The sequence below is a fragment of the Solanum stenotomum genome, chromosome 7 (genome assembly GCF_019186545.1).
Source record: "Solanum stenotomum isolate F172 chromosome 7, ASM1918654v1, whole genome shotgun sequence".
Classification (NCBI taxonomy): domain Eukaryota; kingdom Viridiplantae; phylum Streptophyta; class Magnoliopsida; order Solanales; family Solanaceae; genus Solanum; species Solanum stenotomum.
This window is the reverse complement of record NC_064288.1, coordinates 46,761,810-46,770,647: the sequence shown is the minus strand read 5'-3', so window position 1 is coordinate 46,770,647 and position 8,838 is coordinate 46,761,810.

Below are 8,838 nucleotides of genomic sequence, written 5' to 3'. Positions count from 1 at the left end.
GAGAAGAAAACTATATCACAAGAGAATTAGTGACGGAAGATGAAATAATAACTATTGAACAATCATGCTCCGAACTACCAAAAACATTAATGTATACCGAAGAAACTACAGAAAAAGAAATAATCATCGGAGGAGTACCAATAGTGATAAAATTCAAAAAATATCAAGGAAATGAAAATATCATTTTAGGAATAAAATGGTTAGAACAAGTAAAACCATATAATCTAGAAGACAAACAGTTAACAATAAATTATGAAAATAAAAGAGTAATAATAAAAAGGACTTTGGTATGATAAAAATATGAAAATATATATACTTTCAAAGATAATAATAGAAGGATATTACAACCGATATTATACACCAATGATAGATACGGGAGCAAAAGCTAATATATGTAAATATAATTGTTTACCAGAAGATAAGTGGGAAAAATTAAAAACACCTATAGTAGTAACAAGATTTAATAATGAAGGAAGCATGATCACATATAAGGCAAAAAATATAAAAATACAATTATGGTATAAGATATTAACTATAAAAGAAATATATAACTTTGAATTAACTATAAAATATATGCTATTAGAAATGCCATTTTTAGAAAAATTATACCCACATATAATAACAAAAACACACTGGTGGTTCACGACACCGTGTAAACAAAAAATAGGAGCAAAAAGAGTAAATAATAAAAAACGAAAAACAACAGAATGGATAAAACGAAGTGAAAAAATTACACAAAAATTAGAAAATATAAAAAAAGAAGACCCTAAAATAGAATTAATTATTTCTCTATAGATAAAGTGAAAATAATTCAAGATAAGTTAGAATTATTATATAGTGAGGATCCTTTAAAAGGATGGGAAAAACATAAAACAAAAGTAAAAATTTAGCTAATTGATAATAACTGTATAATAACCCAAAAACCATTAAAGTATAATTTTAATGATTTAACCGAATTTAAGATACATATAGATGAATTACTAGAAAAATGATATATACAAGAACACAATAGTAAACATACAAGCCCGACATTTATCGTAAATAAACATAGTGAACAAAAAAGAGGAAAAAACATAATGGTTATTGATTATAGAAATTTAAATGCAAAAACTAAAACATATAATTATCCAATACCAAATAAAATACTAAAGATAAGACAAATACAAGGATATAATTATTTTAGCAAATTTGATTGTAAATCAAGATTTTATCACTTAAAACTAGAAGAAGAATCTAAAAAACTAACAGCGTTCACTCTACCACAAGGATTTTATGAATGGAATGTATAACCATTTGGATATAGAAACGCACCAGGTAGATATCAACACTTTATGGACAATTACTTTAAACAAATAGAAAATTGTGTAGTGTACATTGATGATATATTATTATATTCTAAAACACAAGATGAACATATAAGATTATTAGAAAAATTATACACATCATAGAATATTCAGGTATAAGTCTAAGTAAAAAGAAATCAGACATAATGAAAAATCAAATAGAATTCTTAGGAATACAAATTGATAAAGACGGAATAAAAATGCAAACACATATAGTACAAAAAATAATTAACTCAAATGAACAACTAGATACAAAAAAGAAATTACAGTCATTCTTAGGACTAGTAAATCAAGTAAGAGAATACATACCAAAATTAGCAGAGAATTTAAAACCATTACAATAAAAATTAAAGAAAGATATAGAATATCAGTTTGATAAAAAAGACCAAATACAAATACAAAAGGTGAAATTATTATGTAAAAACATACCTAAACTATACTTTCCAGATGAAAACAAAAAATTTACTTATATAATAGAATCAGATGCGAGTGAAAAAAGTTATGGAGGAATATTAAAATACAGGTATGATGACACTACGATAGAACATCATTACAGGTATTATTCAGGAATATTTAATAATACAAAAATAAAATGGGAAATAAATAGAAAAGAATTATATTCAGTATATAAGTGTTTATTATCATTTGAACCATATATTGTATATAACAAATTTATTATAAGAACAGACAATATACAAGTAAAATGGTGGCTAACAAGAAAAATACAAGATTCGGTAACAACAAAAGAAATAAGGAGATTGATATTAAATATATTAAATTTTACATTTACAATTGAAGTAATAAATACTGATAAGAATGTTATTGTAGATTACCTATCATGACAAAGCTAGTCAGACTAAGACTGAGGAAGAAGATACAATCGAAAAAATACTCAAAGCTATTACTATACTTTGTACAAAAGTGGATAGTATGGACGATGAGATACAAAAGCTAAAGAATAATGAAGATAATCTGAAGTCTAAAGCTAGTCAGCAGCATGACTATAAAAATGCGGAGCTTCGTCGATCGGAAGACAGAAAAAAGCCAGAGCTAAAAGGAGACGATAAGAAACTCCTTAAAACCCATAATGTTTGTTTAAATATAGCTACAGGTACAAGCAAACAAGTTAGCGATAAACAACATAAAAATGTGAACTTAAACCAGCTATTTGCAAAACCATTTACCCAAAGGATACCTAGACATGTGTCCATAGAGCCACAAACATCTACATACGCAGATAGTTTGCAAAACCAAAATAAGAAAAAGACATATAACTACATCACACGAACCTATATTGAAAATATCCACAAAATCCAAACCTATTTAAACCGCAACTCCAGGTCAACTACAAAAGAACCAAACCAAGATTATTTGACACAAAAGTTACAAGGATATAACAAGTTAATTGCACAATCGAAAACTAACGCTAATTTAGTAAGAACATGTTACAACTACGGACTGTTAAATACCGTATACACATACAACGGAGAAAAAGTTAGTGGAATACCAGAACTACACAAAGCATTCATCACATACAAAAAAGTTACGAAAGGAAATTTATTTTATATAAAATTCTATACAGCGCCAGCGGAGATATTATACGAGGAAGTAAAACCTCCAATACAGGTTATCAAGATAGGATTAACTAAAGATATGATTATACCCGAGGATATCGGACAACAAGAAGAGATATGCAAAATAGAGATACCAAGTTTTTATGCCAACAAAAAGATAATTGGTATATCAGCAATTATACAAGAGTTAGCAAATAATTATTTAAACGGAAACACTATATGGAGCTACTATGCAAGAGACCAACTAATGATTTATTCCAATACAAGGGAGCTAAGGAAAACAAATATGGATGGAGTCCAAAGATGAATTTTATCACTACTAAAGCCAGAAGAACGACCTACGACACGAGCACTAAAAGAAGGATTTATTTCAGCAGAATTATTAACCAGATATTGCAAGCTAATTGGTCATAAATACCCGGACCATATATGTTCAAAGTGCAACGGAGAAGATAATAAAATTCCAGACGTCCAGCTGGAATAATCAACGAGGAAGAAAACAAGAAGGAGAAAAAGATATGAAACAGAAAAAGTTATGTGTAAAATAATGTAAATGTAAAAAGTCATAATAGTTTGGTGTGTGTCATAAAGTAAGTATGGGTCTTTCAATATAAATGTACAAATAATGACAAGTGTATGTGGTAGATAGTGTATATTATTGATATGTGCAAATAAGTCGTAAAGAGGATAGTGAAAGACAAAATAATAACTATTCATGAATAGTAGTCATGAATAGTAATAAATAGTAGTGGACAGATGTAGGATAAGTATTTAGAATAGTAAATTTGTATGTCTATCTATAGACTTAGTAGTAAACATTGTAAAGGGGCAATGCCTGATAAATAAAAATTCTCCTTTCAAAAAACTTTCTTAAAGATACTAAATACTTAAAAGTTAATGGATAAATCTGAAATCCAGTCAGATATTTCAGATAGCATGGCTAAGCAAGAGGCAAAAGTATATTGTTCAAAAAATATGCGGAACTAATTTCATATATTCCTGAATATTATATATATGATTGAATAAATTTATGTTAGTTATTATGTATTAGAATTATTTGAATCATGATTTCTAGTTTATTAGCACACTGGAAACAGGGAGAAAACTTCTATACTATGCCATCCTAATGTTGAAACCGGTAGGCGAGGAAAGCCGTTTAGGGGAGTAAACAAAGTTGAGGCGCTGATAAGAAGAAAGTATCCGCTAAAGTACGATGCTAGTAGTGACAGGAAAACGTGATAATGATAATCTAGTTCATAATGATCTAATATGAATTTAATCAATTATGAATATGATAGGAAGGAATAATTTGAAATAAAAATCTGCATAATAAAGAACATGACTACATACATGCATGATGAAATGATAAAAAACTACGAAACTTTAATCTTATATGTACTTAAAAATATAGAGATAATCGAATTAAGAAGAATAATATGGGAAAAAATATTTAATGATTACGAATAAGAAGATATATTAAATCAAGAATGGTATGAAATAGTCCTACATGATTTAGACTTCGAAAGAATAGAATGGTATGATTTAGAAATAAATTCAGATTAAAATGAACTACGAATATTTACAATATTGGATAAAATCTATGGAAGATATAAAACTCTTAGAACAATTAATGGAGGAAAATTTATATATGTACCAAAGAACCGAAGATATGTTATATCTAGAATACATCATAAATAATATTAAAGAAATATTCAGATTAAAACAACTATCGGAAGAATATTACAATAAATATTATTACATTTTACCATGAATTTCACACTACCATAAAATAATATTAAAGGGATATCAAGATTGAGACACTTAGCAAAAGAATACTACAATAAAATCTTTAAAATAAAATACTCACCTACCACACTACCACCTACCACACTACCACTTTCATGAATCCCCCAACTACCAGTTCCGTACCTAGAAATGATGTCAGGAATAGAACTAGCCCCAGGAAGTAAAATATTTACAGCTAGATGTAAAAACATATATGTTCTAACAACAAAACATAAAATAACAGCAAAAAATAAAATAGACAAAATAAAAATAGAAGATCCCTTTGAAAGAATAGTTACAATCATAGATAAAAATGATTATAGTTGTAATGAAATTGATATAGAAGAAGATTTAGAAATAGTAAAACAAAGAATAAGCACATCGAAAAGAATAAACAATGAGATATCCCAAATATCATAAAAAATGAGTACCTCAAGGAGAATAGATAAAACCCCATAAAAATCAATGGAAGAAGATATAAAACCACATCATTACTACATAACCGAAATAATGGAACAACGAAAATATTTAATATTAATAGATACAGAACGAGAAGAAAACTATATCACAAGAGAATTAGTTACGGAAGATGAAATAATAACTATTGAACAATCATGCTCCGAACTACCAAAAGCATTAATGTATACCGAAGAAACTACAGAAAAGGAAATAATCATCGGAGGAGTACCAATAGTGATAAAATTCAAAATATATCAAGGAAATAAAAATATCATTTTAGGAATAAAATGGTTAGAACAAGTAAAACCATATAATCTAGAAGACAAACTGTTAACAATAAATTATGAAAATAAAAGAGTAATAACAACAATTGAATAACACAAATCATCAAACTAAAACAATATACTAATTTCTAACAAATCAAATATTACTAAAATTGAAAAAAACTAAAATTAAACCCTAACCTTAACAAGCTAAGGAAAAGAGGAAGTCGGGACGACGGGTGGCGGCGCCGATGGGGCAAGGCAGCGACGGAACTAATGCTCAAGGAGAGAAGGACGACGGCAGCGTGGGGCGGCAGCGCAATAGTTTGGTTTTAGAGAGAAGGGAGGGAAGAGAGAAGAGAGAAGAGAGAAGAGAGAAGAGAGACAAAGAGAGATGAAAAAATGGGGGGAAAATCCTCTTTTTGGTTCAACATAATTTTAAAAAAGCAACGGACAACGTCTCTTTGTCAGTCGCTTTTTCAAAAATATTTGACCAAAATTTTGACTAAAAGACGACGGACTAAGAGACACTGTCTGTCGCTTTTTAAAAATGTTTGACTAGATATTTTGACCAAAAAGCGACTGACAAAGAGATGCCGTCTGTCACTTTTTTAAAAAATTAATTAATAAAATAAAATAAATTAAAAATGACAGACAATGTGGTTATTTTTTAATTTATAAATAATTATTTTTATTAAAAAGCGAAGGACGGTGTCTCTATATATATTAAATAAATAATTATTAATTATATATATATCTAGCTCAAAAATTTGGGAAAAAAAGCAACGGACTAAGAGATGCCGTCCGTCACTTTTTGTAAATAATTTTAAAAATAATTATTTTTATTAAAAAGTGACGGACAGTGTGGCAAATGGAGTCGCTTTTTCGTGCAACGCAGTCCATCATTTTTTGGCAGTTTTTTAGTAGTGACTTAAAATAGTTTCTTGAAATCTCTATGACCAAGAATTTTGGTTTTCATTAGTGATTCATAATTGTATGGAGGAATTTGACTTGGAAAGAATGAAATTCTTGGTGAAAAACTTACCTTGAAGAAGAATCTTGAAAAAGATTGAAAAAAATCTTGAATGGAGTCTTCTACTTTGATTTTTCCTTAGGGTTTAAGAGAGAAGAGAATGAGGGATTAAGGGATGAAAATCTGATTGTTTTGGGTCTTTAATTAGTTAAGGAAATTGTTTAGGGTTTTCTTAGAGGTAAGACGACAAAAATGACCCTTTTTAATGTTTTTCCGTCGCTAATTCGTCACAACACTTTAGCTGATTACTAAAATGGTCATAACTTTTTACTCGAAACTCGGATTGTTGTGAAATTGGTGGAGTTAGAAAGAAGATTCAACTACCTTTAATTTGATGGTTATGGGTCGCATAACTCTTTACATTCTAAGAGATATAGTCGTTTGAAGTTGACCCAAGTAGAATCTTACATCAAAACTTAATCGGTAAGGAACCTCTTAACTCAACTTTGTGCTAGGAGATTCTAGTGACCTTAATTGATATCCAAATTCATTCCCACACTAAATAATAGAACTTTATACATATGGGAAATTTAAGAATAACCCGGTACAATCTTATTCACAAATGAAGAATGGTTCGAGTCTTAACTTTGAAATTTTCGGGGTGTTACAATATCTCCCCCTTGTATCAGTCGTCCTCGAATGACGACTGGACCAAGAATTGAAAAGAAAGAGTTACTCTTACTATCTTTCTGACTTCTGAACTTGCGTACTAACATAGGCGAAACTGATTCATGCTAAGAGTTTTGAACTGTCTATAGCATATAAGTCAAGAACGATATTGTTTTGAACATAGTCACACTCTATCTAAAGTTATCTTACATGAATCAAAGGAATCTAGGCATGGAGTAAGAATACGACTATTATGCCTTAAGCAATACAACTACTAGCTTTCAAGCCTAGCAACACCTCTAAACCATGCCCTTCTTTATAAATATCACACCTCATTAGCTACAGCTCAGAACTCCTACAAGAATTTATGACTACTCTTACCAAGGTTTAAGTTAAATTGTCTGCTCTTATTGTGTTCAAGCTTAATCTCTAAATCACAAGATGCTAACCATGAGATGTTTATACTTATCTAAACCACAAGATTCAGGTTCTATACCTCTATAAGGAATCTCATCCCAAGAATACCTCTCCTTATAGCTTCCTTCAACCAACCTTAAGCTCATATAAAAATACACCTAATGCATCATGCATTTGTCCACCTGTTAACAACACCACATTCAAACCTAATACTATAACCACTCCATGGACTCCTCCTAACTATTCCTTCTATGAATTTCTCATCATCTATACCAACTAAAATTTCACGCATTACTACTAGAAACTGACTAATTACTCTCATTTGACTATTACTCATGGTAAAACCTCATCCCTTTCTTCCTCCATATTTATAACCTTAGATGGAAGAAGAAGACAACCACTACCGCAATAAGAAACATAAAACCTCTCCTTCTATCATTACTTAACTACTATCGACAACATCACTATCAAAACTGAAAAGGATCGCCGAAAGAGCTTTAGAGCAAAAGATAATAAGCACGATTCATTCGAGAAATCGGATGTAAGAATATGAATGACGTAAAATTATGTTACTAGCCTTCGAGAGTAAATCATGAATTTGCAAGACTGGGAATATTATGAGACATGAGTGATTATATGAATAGGTTCATATCATGGGGCTGATATCTATAACTTTATGGAGTAAGATTGAGATCAATGGGCTAAAGGTTTTATCCCTCATTCTGGAAACGGAGCATAGACGTGAATCTCTCTGAAGTGTATGAGCATAGGTCATAGACACAATTCTGACTTTAGGAATATCAACAAGATGTTGTAATAACTTCACGTAAGGAATACGCAAGATTATGAATGGATTGGTATATCTCTAAAACTATTTATGAAAACATCACTATCTCATCCTCAACACTTGACTTGGTTTCTCATCTTATCATCTCCCCCTAGGTTTGAAACTAACACTTTTAAGATATTGATCTATTCCATCATCTCCAAACTAGTCTATAATTCCTTTTTTTTTTACTCAGAAGATGCTAACTCTCCATGCACATGCACCAAGATTCCTTCTAAGTCTTCTTTCTCAGATGCTACTCTTAAACTCGTCTCATTGGCTTATAAGGCTTCTTCATTTGACTCTTAAGGAAAAAAATGCTTACATCAGCCTATTCTACATAAATTGCTCAAATATACTATCTAGGCACACATGAAAAATCATTAACTTAATCGAAACCTCGTCTGATTACATACGATCTCAGGTACACCTCTTAATGCTCTTATTAATCTAATGACTTAGCCACACTACCTTGATCTCATCTAAGAGTCAAAATCTCGCACTTGTACCACTCACATTCATTGCAACT